This window comes from Mus caroli, chromosome X, assembly GCF_900094665.2.
Source record: "Mus caroli chromosome X, CAROLI_EIJ_v1.1, whole genome shotgun sequence".
Taxonomy (NCBI): domain Eukaryota; kingdom Metazoa; phylum Chordata; class Mammalia; order Rodentia; family Muridae; genus Mus; species Mus caroli.
The window spans coordinates 97,267,808-97,282,834 of NC_034589.1; the positions used below are offsets into that span (position 1 = coordinate 97,267,808).

The 15,027-nt window shown below is 40.6% G+C and overlaps 1 pseudogene; it reads left to right on the forward strand.

The window, feature by feature from the left end:
• The first annotated feature begins 4,466 nt into the window (after positions 1 to 4,466).
• LOC110286959 lies at positions 4,467 to 7,883 on the forward strand (annotated as a pseudogene).
• Positions 7,884 to 15,027: the final 7,144 nt, after the last annotated feature.

Genomic DNA, 15,027 nt, shown 5'->3' on the forward strand with positions numbered 1-15,027 from the left:
AAGAAAGAAAGAAAGAAAGAAAGAAAGAAAGAAAGAAAGAAAGAAAGAAAGGAAGGAAGGAAGGAAGGAAGGAAGGAAGGAAGGAAGGAAGGAAGAAGAAAGAAAGAAAGAAAGAAAGAAAGAAAGAAAGAAAGAAAGAAAGAAAGAAAGAAAATGATACAAATAGTAAAGAGGAAAGTTAAATAGACTGTTTGTAGATATATACTTTAGTGATTTTGCCAGATGATTCTTTGGATCTCTGAGGAGAAGGGGGACAATGGCAATAGGGATTTGTAAGGGTAGGGCTGGGAAGAAAGGAGGGAAGGGATTATGATTGGGATATAAAGTGAATAAAAGAATAAATTATTGCAGAAAAAAAGAAAAGAGCCATACTGTCAGAAGTATATACTAATGTTATAGACTCAGTAAAATCTCCATCAAAATTCCAATGAATCAGGATATAAAGTGGACAAAAAGAATATGATCAATAAATATCATACTAATTTCTTAAAAGAAAATTCTATTGAAAGTCTTCACAAAACCAATTCAAAAGTTGATATTAAATCATAAAAAATACCTAAATAGCCAAAGCAGTCCTGAACCAAAAAGACAGATTATGGAGGCATTAAAATATCCCCAAACAAAGTAAACTACAAAACTAAGGTAACTTAGTAACCAATAAACTGGCACAAAATAAAGGCATAGACCAATGAAACAGAGGAACCACCTAAATAACTGTGGTTCTTGACAAAGATGTCAAAAACATATTTTAGAGAAGGGATAGGCTTCTTAGTGTTGCTAAACTTGTATATCCATGTATATCCATGTATATAAACATGTATATCCACATGCAGAAAGAAGACTGAGACTGTAATGCTACTCAACCTATAAAAATATCATCTAAAAATGGACAAAGTCCTTAGGTTTTAGATTAAGTCTTGAACTTTTGCAATTACTAGAAGTGGATGTAAAAGGTATGCTTCAAGATAGAAGTAGAGGCAGTGAATTTCTGAATATGATACCTACATTGGTGAAAATACTAGCAGTAGTCCACAATTGTGATTTTTATCAAGTTAAGCTTCTGCTGCTCAGGAAAGGAACCAATTACCAGTGCGAAGAGACAGCCTACAGAAGGAAAGAAAATTCCTGCCAGATACTCATCTAAGAGGAATTAATATCCAGACTATACAAAGAACTAAAATTATTACAAAGCCAAAGAACAAATATTCTAATTTATAAATAGCCATATAAATTGGACATGAGAGGAAACAACTTTTCAAGTGTGCACATAAAAATAGCAAATAAATACATGAAAATAATATTTGATATCTTTTTTATGATGTTGAAGACAGAATTATTTTTATTTTATTTAAAATTTGTTCATTTGTTTTGTTTGGGCCTTTCTTTTTATTACTTTTATTTTTTACAGTACAGTGGTAACCCTCCTCCCACTCTGTCCTCCCACAGTTCCTCATCCAATTCCTCCTCCCCCTGTCTCCAAGGGTATGTCCCTACCCCTCCACCACCCCACCAGGCCTCCCCACTCCCTGAGGCCTTTTCACTGGAGGTGGACTCTACAAGTTCATTCTCCCCACTGTTGGGCATTTCATCTAAGGTCCCTCACTTAGAGTCCTGAATTTTCTGTTTCTGTTATGTCTTCCTTTTCATTTCTGATTTTATTAATTTGGATACTGTCTCTGTGCCCTTTAGTTAGTTTTGCTAGGGGTTTATCTGTCTTGTTGATTTTCTCAAAGAATCAACTTTTGGTTTTGCAGATTCTTTGTATTGTTCTCTTTGTTTCTATTTTGTTGATTTCAACCCTGAGTTTGACAAGTTCCTGCCATCTACTCCTATTGGGTGCACTTCTTTTTGTTTTAGGGCTTTCAGGTGTGTTGTTTAGTTGCTAGTATAGGATTGTTTGGAACAAAATAAGGGGGGCACCCTAGGGAGGCTCTGAGGAAGAAGGGGGAGGAAAAAGGGGTTTAACGTCAGGTCAGAGTTCCTGTGCTCTGGACAGGCGGACTAAGGCAGAGCTGCTGGACACTTTTCCACTAGGCCCCAGGTGAGCATGCCTGACCTACACAGGGGCAGCCCCTGACTGGGGTCCCTGGAGAGAAAGAGAGAGAAAGAGGGAGAGAGAAAGAGGGAGAGAGAAAGAGGGAGAAAGGAGAGGAAAGAAGAAGACAAAGAGAAAGGGAAGAGGAGAGAGAAGTGAGATGTAAAGGGACAAAGGAGTAAGAGAGCCATGTGGGGGCTGAACAGTCCTTTTTATGGACTTTACTGTTGCTAGGTAACTGAGGAGGAGTTTAGCCTGCAGGTCAGAAGCTTGGGCCATTGCTTACATGACTACTGACCATGCTTCTCTTGTGGGGGCTGTGGGAGGTGGTACCTTAGGCAGGGGCCAGAGTTCCAGAAGCATGAGGGAACGCCTACTGTGTCATGTAGGTGACTTATGGCCATCGGGGTTCAGACCTCAGCTCAACTGGAGACCAGCCTGCAATTCCCCACATTTTCCCCTCTTTTTTTATTAGAAAGAAAATTGGGGGGGGGGGAGTCACTGATGTGACTGTGTCATTAATTGTGAAAATTTAGAATGGAGTGGAATTATCAGAAAAAATATATAGCCTACAGAAGTAGCAGAGCAAAGCCAGAGTAGTAAGGAGAGTTAAGGGTTAGAGTTAATAAGGCAAGAGATTGAGTTGAGAAGGCAAGAGATTGAGTTGAGAAGGCAAAGATTGTACAATTAATTGTTTCATGGGTAGTACAATTTGAGGGTAATAACATCCATTTTTGAACAGCAGTTAATTAATCCAGATAGACATTATGCTTTTCTCACTATCATATAACTTTGCCCAAAGTTCAACAGCCATTTGGCTTTAGCAAAAAAGTCCATCTGTAGTTGGAAGGTCCCATGTATGTCTTCTGTGGTTCAGCATTTCTCTCAAGAGCCCTTAGCCAGATGAGATTTTTGAAAGAAGGCAGATTTGTTGTCTGTAGGTCTCAGAAGATGGCACTGTCTCAGATGGATCTGTGGCAGCAGGTCCCGTGTGGAGATAGACTTGTAGAGTAATTGTAACAAAGGAGCAGAACACCAGCAGAGGATATCTGCATAGTGTAGATAGCAAAAGCTATGCCTGCAATGGTTTGCTTAGGAGCACATCACAGTCACTTGCGGATGGCTAAAGAAGAAAATATCATGTTAATTGTGTAACTGGGGTAGGCAGTTAACAGTTCTCCTGTAACAGAAAACCGGTTATTAATTAAGGATTGGATGATTTTTGCACATTAAAGGAAATCTTAAACAAGTTGAAAGAATTTTTGGACATAAATCATGAATACTAAAGAGAAAAAAAAGCACTTAGAAAAAGAAGCAAGAAATTTTTTTGGGTTAAAAAGCACGATTCAGGTATTCCCGTAGGGGGCACAGCTTCAGTGCAGTTTTCCCAGGCTTATCTGGATGGGGGAGAATGGGTACAATGTATCCTGCAGTCTTCCCCCCCCCCTTTTAAAATTTTAACTGGAGAGTAAAGGGTTAAGTGAAAGGGTTTTTCCGCCCACCACAGCTTTGCGTCAGCCCCGCCCACACAGCATAATTACTGCCTAGCTGGCTGAAAAGAGCAAGGAAAGTAAAGGGTTAAGTGAAAGGCTTTTAGTCAAAGTGCTGTTTGCCCCCCCCCCCCAGCAGAGCGTTAGCCCCGCCCACACAGCATTAATTACTGCCTAGCTGGGCTAGTCTGGAGCAAGGAAGGGCTACTGAAGTCAGAAGGCTAACTTTCTTGTAGTTAAACCTGTAACAAAGAACGGGAAGGGGACCTCAAGCCAGCTGCCAGCTGGCTGAGGAGAACAGAGCTTAGAGCGAGAGAGCTAAAAGGGGAGGGGCTACAGAGCTGGCCAGGAACACTTTGGAAAGAGAGAGAAAAGTAAAAGGCCAAGTTTTTGAACTCCATCACTCACGGTCTCGGGAAACTTGGAGATCTCCTGTAGGTCTCTGTGCGAAGCATTCTTCAGCTGGTTCTGTCTCGCGTGGATGGCGTAACCATCGTTCTGCTACCAGTTCTTGGGAACAAAAAAGGGGGGCCCTGAGGGGTCCCTGAGGAAGAAGGGGAAGGAAAAGGGGCCAAACGTCCAGCCAGAGTTCCTGTGCATGCAGGAACTCAGGCAGAGCTGCTGGACACTTTTCCACTTGGCCCCGGGTGAGCATGCCTGACCTACACAGCGGGGTGGGGGTGGGGGTGGAAAAGGGGCAGCCCCTGACTGTGGACCCTGGAGCTACCTTGCTAAAGCCCGGGGTTTGTAGGAGAGAGGGATGAGGGAAGAAGTTCCCAACACTGACCAGAGTGCTCAGAGGGTATTGATGGAGCAGAGACTCTCTATGGTTTAAGAGCTTTATTATAGAAATGCAGGAAGAAAGAGAGGGTAGAAAGAGGGGGGGGGGGAGGCTAGAGAGAAAGAGAGAGAGAAAGAAGGAGAGAGGAGAGGAAAGAAGAAGACAAAGAGAAAGGGAAGAGGAGAGAGAAGTGAGATGTAAAGGGACAAAGGAGTAAGAGAGCCATGTGGGGGGTTGGGGGCTGAGCAGTCCTTTTTATGGTCTTTACTGTTGCTAGGTAACTGGGGAGGAGTTTAGCCTGAAGGTCAGAAGCTTGGGCCATTGCTTACATGACTACTGACCATGCTTCTCTTGTGGGGGCTGTGGGAGGTGGTACCTTAGGCAGGGGCCAGAGTTCCAGGAGCATGAGGGAACACCTACCATGTCATGTAGGTGAATTATGACCATTGGGGTTCAGACCTCAGCTCAACTGGAGGCCAGCTTGCAATTCCCCACATAGGATCTCTCCAATTTCTTTAAGAGGGTACTTAGTGCTATGAATTTTCCATTTTCCGCTTAGCACTGCTTTCATTGTGTCCCATAAGTTTGGGTATGCTGTGTCATCATTTTCATTGAATTTCAGGAAATAATTTCTTTATTTCTTCCCTGACCAAGTTGTCATTAAGTAAAGTGGTGTTCAGTTTCCATGGGTATGTGGGTTTTCTGTTGTTTTGTTTTTATTGAAGTCCAGCCTTAATCTGTGGTGATCTGATAAGATGCATGGGATTGTTTCAATCTTCTTTTATCTGTTGAGGCCTGTTTTGTGATTGATTATATGGTCAATTTTGGAGAAGATACCATGAGGTGCTTAGAGAAAGGTATATTCTTTTGTTTTAGGGTGAAATGTTCTGTATATATCTATTAAATCCATTTGGTTCATAGCCTCTTTTAGTTTCTCTGTGTTTCTGTTTAGTTTCTGTTTCAGTGACTGTCCATTGGTGAGAGTGGGCTGTTGAAGTCTTGGACTATTATTGTGTGAGGTTCAAAGTGTGTTTTGAGCTTTAGTAAAGTTTCTTTGATGAATGTTGGTGTCCTTGCATTTGGGACATTGAGTTCAGAATTGAGACTTTCTCTTGGTGGATTTTTCTTCTGATGAATATGAAGTGTTCTTCCTCATCTTGCTTGATGACTTTTGGTTGAAAGTCTATTTTATTAGATATTAGAGTGGCAACTCCCATTTGTTTCTTGGGACCATTTGCTTGGAAGTATTTTTTTTCCAGCCTTTTACTCTGAGGTAAATCCTGTCTTTGTTTTTGAGGTGTGTTTTGTGTATGATGCAAATTGCTGAATTCTGCTTGCCTATCCAGACATTAGTTTATGGGGTTTGTTGTTGTTGTTGTTGTTGAGGAATTGAGTTTGTTGATACTGAGAGATATTAAAGACAAATGATTGTTAGTTCCGTTATGTTTGTTGTTGTAGGTGGCATTATGTGTATGTGATTCTCTCCTTTTGGTTTTGTTGTGAGTTGATTAAGTTCTTGTTTTTTATTTGGTATAGATACCATTCATGTGTTGGAGTTTTCCTTTTAGAATTCTCTGTAGGGGTGGATTGGTAGATAGATAGATACGCTTAAATTTGGTTTCGCCATGGAAATGTTTGGATTTCTGCATCTACAGTGATTGAGAACTTTACAAGGTATAGTAGCCTAGGCTGACATTTGTGTTCTCTTAGGGTCTGCATGACCTCTGTCTAGGCTCTTCTGACTTTTAGGTTCTCTGTTGAGAAGTGTGGTGTAATTCTGATAGATCTGCCTTTATATGTTACTTGGGCTTTTTCTCTTACTGCTTTTAATATTCTTTCTTTGTTTTGTGCATTTGGTGTTTTGATTATTATGTGAGAAGAGGATTTTCTTTTCTGGTCCTATTTATTTGGTGTTCTATAGGCTTCTTGTACATTTATGGCTATCTCTTTCTATGATTTTGTTGAAGATGTTTTCTGGTTCTTTGAGGTGGGAATCTTTGCTCTCTTCTATTCCTATTATTCCTAGGTTTGGTCTTTTCATTGTGACCTGGATTTCCTGGATGTTTTGGGTTAGGAATTTTTTATGTTTTTAATATTCTTTGACCATTGTGTCAGTGTTTTCTAAAGTGTCTTCTCTGCATGAGATTTTCTCTTTTATCTCTTATATTCTGTTGTTGAAGCTTGCATCTGGAGCTCCTTATCTTTCCTAGGTTTTACATTTCCAGGGTTGCCTCTATTTGTGTTTTCTTTATTATCTTTACTTAAATCTTTAGGTATTGAAATGCTTTGTTCAATTCCTTCACCTGTTTGATTGTGTTTTTCTGTATTTCTTTAAGGGATTTATTTGTTTCCTCCTTAACGGCTTCTATCTTTACCTATGTTTTCTTGTATTTCTTTCAGTGAGTTATTTATATTCTCCTTAAAGGACTCTTTTATCTTCATGAGATAGGATTTTTAAGTCAGCATCCTGGTTTTCAGGTGTGTTGGGGTATCCAGGGCTTGCTGTGGGGGGGGGGATGAACTGGGTTCTGCTGGTGCCAAAATATACTGACTTCTGTTGCTTATGGTCTTATGCTTGCCTCTCGCCATCTGGTTATCTCTGGTGTAACTGTCCTGGCTGTCTCTGTCTGGAGCCTGCCTCCTGTGTCCCTGGGTTACTGCCAGCCTCTTGGGAGACCTGTTGTCTTGGGAACAGCAATCTCCTGGGAGACTTTCAGAATGTGGTGTCCCTGACAGGTGTCAGGGAGGGGCAGGCAGTGCAGAGAAGCTGATGATGTGCTCTGGCAGAAGGCACAGGTCAGAAAGATTTGATATCTTTTTAAAATGAAGATTTATTTATTTATTTACTTATTTATTTAATGTATGTGAATACACTGTCACTGTCTTCAGACACAAGCTCCGCACCTTCTATGAGAAGCACATGGCCACAGAAGTAGCCATTGATGCTCTTGGTGAAGAGTGGAAGGGTTATGTGGTCTGGATCAGCGGTGGGAATGACAAGCAAGGTTTTCCCATGAAGCAAGGTGTTCTGACCCATGGCATAGTGTGCCTGCTGTTGAGTAAGGGGCATTCCTGTTACAGACCAAGGAGAATTGGAGAGAGGAAGTGCAAGTCTGTTTGTGGGTGCATTGTGGACGCTAATCTCAGTGTTCTCAACTTGGTTATTGTAAAGAAAGGAGAGAAGGATATTCCTGGACTGACAGATACTACTGTGCCTTGTCGGTTGGGACCTAAAAGAGCTAGTAGAATCTGAAAACTTTTTAATCTCTCCAAAGAAGATGATGTCTGCCAGTATCTTGTCAGGAAGCCCTTAAACAAAGAAGGTAAGAAGCCTAGGACCAAAGCACCCAAGATTCAGCGTCTTGTTACTCCATGTGTCCTGCAACACAAACGCTGACGTATTGCTCTGAAGAAACAACACACTAAGAAGAACAAGGAGGAGGCTGCAGAATACACTAAACTGTTGGCCAAGAGAATGAAGGAAGCCAAAGAAAAGCACCAGGAGCAGATTGACAAGAGACCTAGGCTGTCCTCGCTGAGAGCTTCTACTTCTAAGTCTGAGTCCAGTCAAAAATGAGTCTTTAAGTGCAACAAATAAATAATGACCTTGAATCTTTCAAAAAAAGAAAAAGGAAAAAAAAAGAAAGCATTTAATTGGGGGCTGTGAGCGCCCAACTCGCCAGCAAGAACAATGCCACAACAGGATCCTTCCGCACACGTTTATTGGGAGAGCTTGATTGCAGAAGCGAAAAGACCCCGAGCCCAGAACTGGTGCTCCTTATATAGGCCTAGGAGAGGCGTGTCTCACACTCGGATTGGTTATGCTTTCTACCTCATTTACATATCTACATCCGATTGGTTATGTTCTCAGTACCTCACAGTACCTCATTAACATACCTCATTTACATATCTACACGCAATTGGTTATGCTCACTACCTCAATTACATACCGGGGCCAGGCAGTGACTCAGCAAAAACTCTACTGCACATGTGCACATTGGTTGTTTACCCAAACTTATGCGTGGTGGCCAGCGGTAGCCAGCGCCACCTTGTAATGGCATATGTGGCTTCCCACAGGGGGCTTCTCATGGCCCACTGATAGTAGCCTCTAGACCTATAACCAGAATAAGCAGGCTCCTTGAGGGCAAATAGAGTGTGTAGTGAATGAGAAGGTATGCTATACTACTACAGAGCTTAATTAATATGCTAATTCATTCAAGCAGAACATGTGTGGGAATGGATATAGGATAATGGTTGATGGAACATAAAACTGGATCAGACTGAGTTTATTGAAGCATTTGTTAAATGGTGGCCTAATAAAATTAGAACATTTAGTTGGGGGCTTCTTACCATTTCAGAGGTTTATTTAGTCCATTAACCATCATGGTGGGGAACATGGTAGCATGCAAATAGCTAAGAGCGACATTCAGATCTATAAACCGGGGGGAGTGGGGGAGCCATGTCTGGCATAGGTTTTTGAAATTTCAAAGCTCATCCCCAGTGACACACTTCTCCAACAATCCCACATCTCTTAATTCATCTAATCCTTTCAAAGGGCTCTATTCTCTGGTATGTAAGTGTTCAAATATATAAGCCTGTAGGGGCCATTCTTACTCAAACTACCACAAAGACTCAAAGAAAGTAGATCAAATAAGATAAGAATCTGAATGAAACTTACACATAGGAAAGGAATACACAGGAAATGTGAGACACCATAATAGATCAAATTCTCAGATAATAGGGATAGACAATGGAGAAGAATTCCAGTATATATTTCTGACTTATTTGTCAAAATTTAGGTGTCCATAGATATGTGAACTTGTGTCTGGGGGATTTATATCTGGGTTTTCAATTTGATTCCATTAATCAGTCTATCTGTTTTTGTGTGTGTCAATACCATGCAGTTTTGTTTTTGTTTTTTACTACAGCTCTGTATTACAACTTGAAACCAGGGATGGTAATACCTCCAGTAATTCTTTTGTTATTCAAGATTGCTATATTTGTCCTGGGTTTTATGTATTTTTATGTGAAGCTGAACAATATACTGTCAAGATCTGTGAACAATTATGTTGGAAGTTTGATGGGAATTGAATTGAATCTGTAGATTTCTTTTGGTAGGATGGCCATTTTTGCTGTATTAATCCTATCAATCCATGAACCTGAGATATCTTTTCATGTTCTGATATCTTTTTAAATTTCTTTCTTTAATGTTTTAACATTTTTATCATACAAGTCTTTCACTTGTATGAATATTATTTGGGTTTATATAATATTGTTTCCATGATTTCTTCGTCCATTTGTAATGGACTAAGAAGGGAAACTACACCCTAGAAAAAGCAAGAAAGTAATCTTCTTTCAACAAACCCAAAAGAAGATAGCCACACAAACATAATTGCATCTCTAACAACAAAATAACAAGAATCAACAATCACTTTTCCTTAATATTTCTTAACATCAATGGACTCAATTCCCCAATAAAAAGACATAGACTAACAGATTGGATACAAAAACAGGATCCAGCTTTTTTCTTCATACAGTATGTGCCTCAGTGAAAAAGACAGATACCACCTCAGTAAAAGGCTAGAAATCAATTTCCAAGCAAATGGTCCCCCCCCCAAAATAACCAAGCTGGAATAGCCATTTTAATATCAAATAAAATCGACTTTCAACCAAAAATTATCAAAAAAGAGATAACGAAGGACACTTCATACTCATCAAAGGAAAAATCTACCAAGATGAACCCTCAATTCTGANAACCTATGCTCCAAATGCAAGGGCACCCACATTCATAAAAGAAACTTTACTAAAACTCAAAGCACACATTTCATCTCATTTCATCTCACAAAATAATAGTGGCAGACTTCAACACCCCACTCTCAGCAATGGATAGATCAGGGAAACAGAAACTAAACAAAGACACAGTGAGAGAAGCTAACAGAAGTTAGGAACCAAAAGGATTTAATGGATATCTATAGAACATGTCATCCTAAAACAAGAGAATATATCTAATTCTCAACACCTCATAGTACATTCTCCAAAATTGACCATAGAATTGGTCACAAAACAGGCCTCAACAGATACAAGAAGGTTGAACTTATCCAATGCATCCTATCAGATCACCATAGACTAAGGCTGGTCTTCAATAACAAAAAAAAAAAAAAAAGAAAGCACACATACACATGGAAGCTGAACAATGCTCTATGCAATAACTTGGTCAAGGAATAAATGAAGAAACTAAAGACTTTTTAGAATTCAATAAAAATGAAGTCACAACATACCCAAACTTATGGGACACAATGAATGCAGTGCTAAGAGGAAAACTCATAGCTCCAAGTGCCCCCCAAAAGAAATTGGAGAAAGCATACACTAGAAGCTTGACAGCACACCTGAAAGCTCTATGACAAAAAGAAGCAAATACATCCAAGGGGAATAGACTGCAGGAGATAAACTCAGGGCTGGAATCAACCAAGTAGAAACAAAAAGAACTATACAAAGAATCAACAAAACCAGGAGCAGGCTGTTTGAGAAAATCAATAAGGTATATAAACCCCTAGCCAGAATAATCAGAGGACTCAGAGAGAGTTTTCAAATTAACAAAATCAGAAATGAAAAAGGAGATATAACAACAGAAAACTAGGAAAATTTAAAAAAATCCTCATATCCTACTACAAAAGCTATACTCAACAAAACTGGAAAATCTGGATGGAATGGACAATTTTCTAGACAGATACCAGGTACTGCGCCCTGAGTCCATGGGAAAGCCAGAGGAGCCCAAGAATTGTGAAGTCAACTGCAACTCGCAAAAGAGTCTTTTATTGTTTCAAGTTCAAACTTGGATCGCCTGCCTTGTACTCACTGCGTGAATGCTGGCAAGCGACCATGAATCCAGAAAACACTAGGTTTATATACAGTATAGTTAGGAATCCCATGAATGTTCACAGAAAAGGGGAGTAGAGTGCTGTAATCATTTGGTGGAATGGTACTGAAGCAGGGGGCGGGGGTTGTTAATGGGTGTCTATTCAGGGACTAATTTTATGGCCAGTCATAACTGTCTATGACATGACCTCTGATCTCCCTTAAGTGTGTTATTTCTCTAAGGTCTCAAGGACAGGTAACTGGAGAGTTCTGCTGCTTATCAGGAGGAGGATTGGATTTTGGAGACACAAAGGTGGGGAGGATGTCTCGCACTGTCTCCTTAGACTGTCCTTATTAAGGGGGAGTTTTATGGGTAGTGCCATTCTAATGCTAGGGGAGGAGGAGGGAGCCCGGGGCTTCTGCTGCAGGAGGATGCAGCACAGAAACCACCTGTCTGTGTATTGTGCTTGCTGAGAGCTGGAGGGAGGATAGGAGCTTCTGGCGGGGGTGGGGGTGCAGAACACAGAGGCAAACTGTCTATAGACAACAATGAAATCTCCCTGAATTATCAGTAATTCGGGGGTTACAAAGTGGAATCAGGATCAGATAAACCATCTAAACAGTCCCATATCCCCTAAAGAAATAGCAACAGTCACTAAAAGTCCCCTAACCAAAAAGAGCCTGGACATGATGGATTTAGTGCAGAATTATATCAGACTTTCAAAGAAGACCTAATACCAATACTCCTCAGACTATTCCACAAAATAGAAACAGAAGGTACTCTACCCAATTCATTCTATGAAGCCACAGTTGCACTGATACCAAACCACACAAAGACCCAAAAAAGAAAGAGAACTTTAAACCAATTTCCCTTATGAATATCGATGCAAAAAAAAAAAAAACCCAACTCAATAAAATTCTCACAAACCGAATCCAAGAAGAACACATTTGTATTGGCTGGTTTTGTGTGTCAACTTGACACAAGCTAGAGTTATCACAGAGAAAGTAGCTTCATGTGAGGAAGTGCCTCTGAGAGATCCAGCTGTAAGGCATTTTCTCAATTAATGATCAAGGTGGGGGAGGGGGGTTGCATTGTGGGTAGTGCCAACCCTGGGCCAGTAGTCTTGGGTACTATAAGAAAGCAAGCAGAGCAAGTCATGGGAAGCAAGTCAGTAAGTAACATTCCTCCATGGCCTCTGCACCAGTTCCTGTTTCCTGACCTGCTTGAGTTCCAGTCCTGACTTCCTTTGGTGATGAACAGCAACATGGAAGTGTAAGCTGAATAAATCCTTTCCTTCCCAACTTGCTTCTTGGTCATGATGCTTGTGCAGGAATAGAAACCCTGACTAAGACAACATTAAAATGATCATTCACTACGATTAAGTAGGCTTCAATCCAGGGATTCAGGGATGGTTCAATATATGGAAATCCATCAACAAAATCCACTACAAACAAACTCAAAGAAAAAAACCCCACATGATCATTTCATTAGATGCTGAGAAAGCATTTGACAAAATCCAACACCCATTCATGATAAAAGCCTTGGAAAGATCAGGAATTTAAGGGCCATACCTGAACATAGTAAAAGCAATATACAGAAAACTAGTAGCCAACATCAAACTAAATGGAGAGAAACTTGAAAAAAATCCCACTAAAATTGGGGACTAGACAAGGCTGCCCACTTATTCCCTATCTAGTCAATATAGTACTTGAAATTCTAGCTAGAGCAATTAGACAACAAAAGGCGGTCAAAGGATACAATTTGCTAAGGAAGAGCCCAAAATATCACTATTTGCAGATGATATGATAGTATATTTAAATGACCCCCAAAATTCCACCAGAGAATTCCTACAGCTGATAAACAACTTCAGTAAAGTGGCTGGATATAAAATTAACTCAAACAAATCAGTAGCCTTCCTTTGTACAAATGATAAACAGGCTGAGAAAGAAATTAGGGAAACGACACACTTCACAATAATCACACATAATATTGCATACCTTGGTGTGACTCTAACCAAGAAATTAAAAGATCTATATGATAAGAACTTCAAGTCTCTGAAGAAAGAAATGGAAGAAGATCTCAGAAGATGGAAAGATCTCCCATGCTCATGGATTGGCAAGATCAATATAGTAAAAATGGCTATCTTGCCAAAAGCAATCTACACAATCAATGCAATCCCCATCAAAATTCCAATTCAATTCTTCATAGAGTTGAAAGAGCAATTCTCAAATTCATTTGGAATAACAAAAAACCCAGGAACGAAAAATATTCTCAGCAATAAAAGAACTTCTGGTGGAATCAGCATCCCGGGCCTCAAGCTGTACTACAGAGCAATAGTGATAAACACTGCATGGTATTTGTACAGAGACAGGCAGGAAGATCAATGGAATACAATTGAAGACCCAGAAATGAACCCACACAACTAAGGTCACTTGATTTTTGACAAAGGAGCTAAAATTATCCAGCAGAAAAAAGACAGCATTTTCAACAAATGATACTGGTTCAACTGCTGGTTAGCATGCAGAAGAAAGCAAATTGAACCATTTTTTTAATTTAAGTTTTATTGAAGATATATAATTTCAATTTATTTGAATTTGTTAACATTTAAAAACATATTTTAAGTAAATAGACTTACATCACATTTTTCTTTCCCTTTTCTACCTTCCCGGAGAATCTACCACCCCCACCCCACTTCAAAACCTGCAATACCTTTCGATTTTGTCATAATCTTTAAAATTTATAAAATATTGTAACAATAAATGTGAATATTATAAAGGTAGTTTGATATAGAACAATCAATTGAAAAGTCTTATGTAGATCAGGGGCACAAGTCCCTTCCAGTCCACTCCAGCACTGGGGTTCCTTGCCCGTGGAGTCTCCGGACACCCACAGGATCCACACAGGATCCCCCCACGGGATCTTAAGACCTCTGGTGTGTGGAGCACAGCATCTGCTCAAATTGAATCGCGCGGGACCTGAGACTGCACTAATTAAGGAAGAAGATAACCTGGCTTGATCAGGGGCACAAGTCCCTTCCGGTCCACTCCAGCACCAGGGATCCTTGCCCGCAGAGTCTTCAGAAACACGCAAGGACCCACACAGGATCCCCCACGGGATCCCAAGACCTCTGGTGAGTGGAACACAGCATCTGCTCCAATCCAATCTCTCGGGACCTGAGACTGCATAAACTAGGGAAGCAGATAACCCGGCCTGATCAGGGGCACAAGTCCCTTCCGGTCCACTCCAGCACCGGGGTACCTTGCCCCCAGAGTCTCTGAAAACCCGCAAGGACCCACACAGGATCCCCCACGGGATCCTAAGACCTCTGGTGAGTGGAACACAACTACTGCCAGGAGGCAGGTTCGAACACCAGATATCTGGGCTCCTTCCCTGCAAGAAGAGAGCTTGCCTGCAGGGAGTACTCTGACCACTGGAACTAAGAAGAGAGCTGGTCTCCCAGGTCTGCTGATGGAGGCTAACAGAATCACCTGAGGAACAAGCTCTAACCAGAGACAAATAACAACTAGCTTCAGAGATTACCAGATGGCCGAAAGGTAAACGTAAGAATCCTACTAACAGAAATCAAGACAACTAAACATCATGAGAACGCAGCACTCCCACCCCACCTTGTCCTGGGCACCCCAACACACCTGAAAAGCTAGACCCTGATTTAAAATAATACCTCATGATGATGTTATAGGACATCAAGAAGGATTTTAATAACTCACTTAAAGAAATACAGGATATCACAGCTAAACAGGTAGAAGACCTTAAAGAGGCAACACAAAAATTCCTTAAAGAATTGCAGGAAAACACAACCAAACAGGTGATGGAATTGAATAAAACCATCCAAGACATAAAAAGG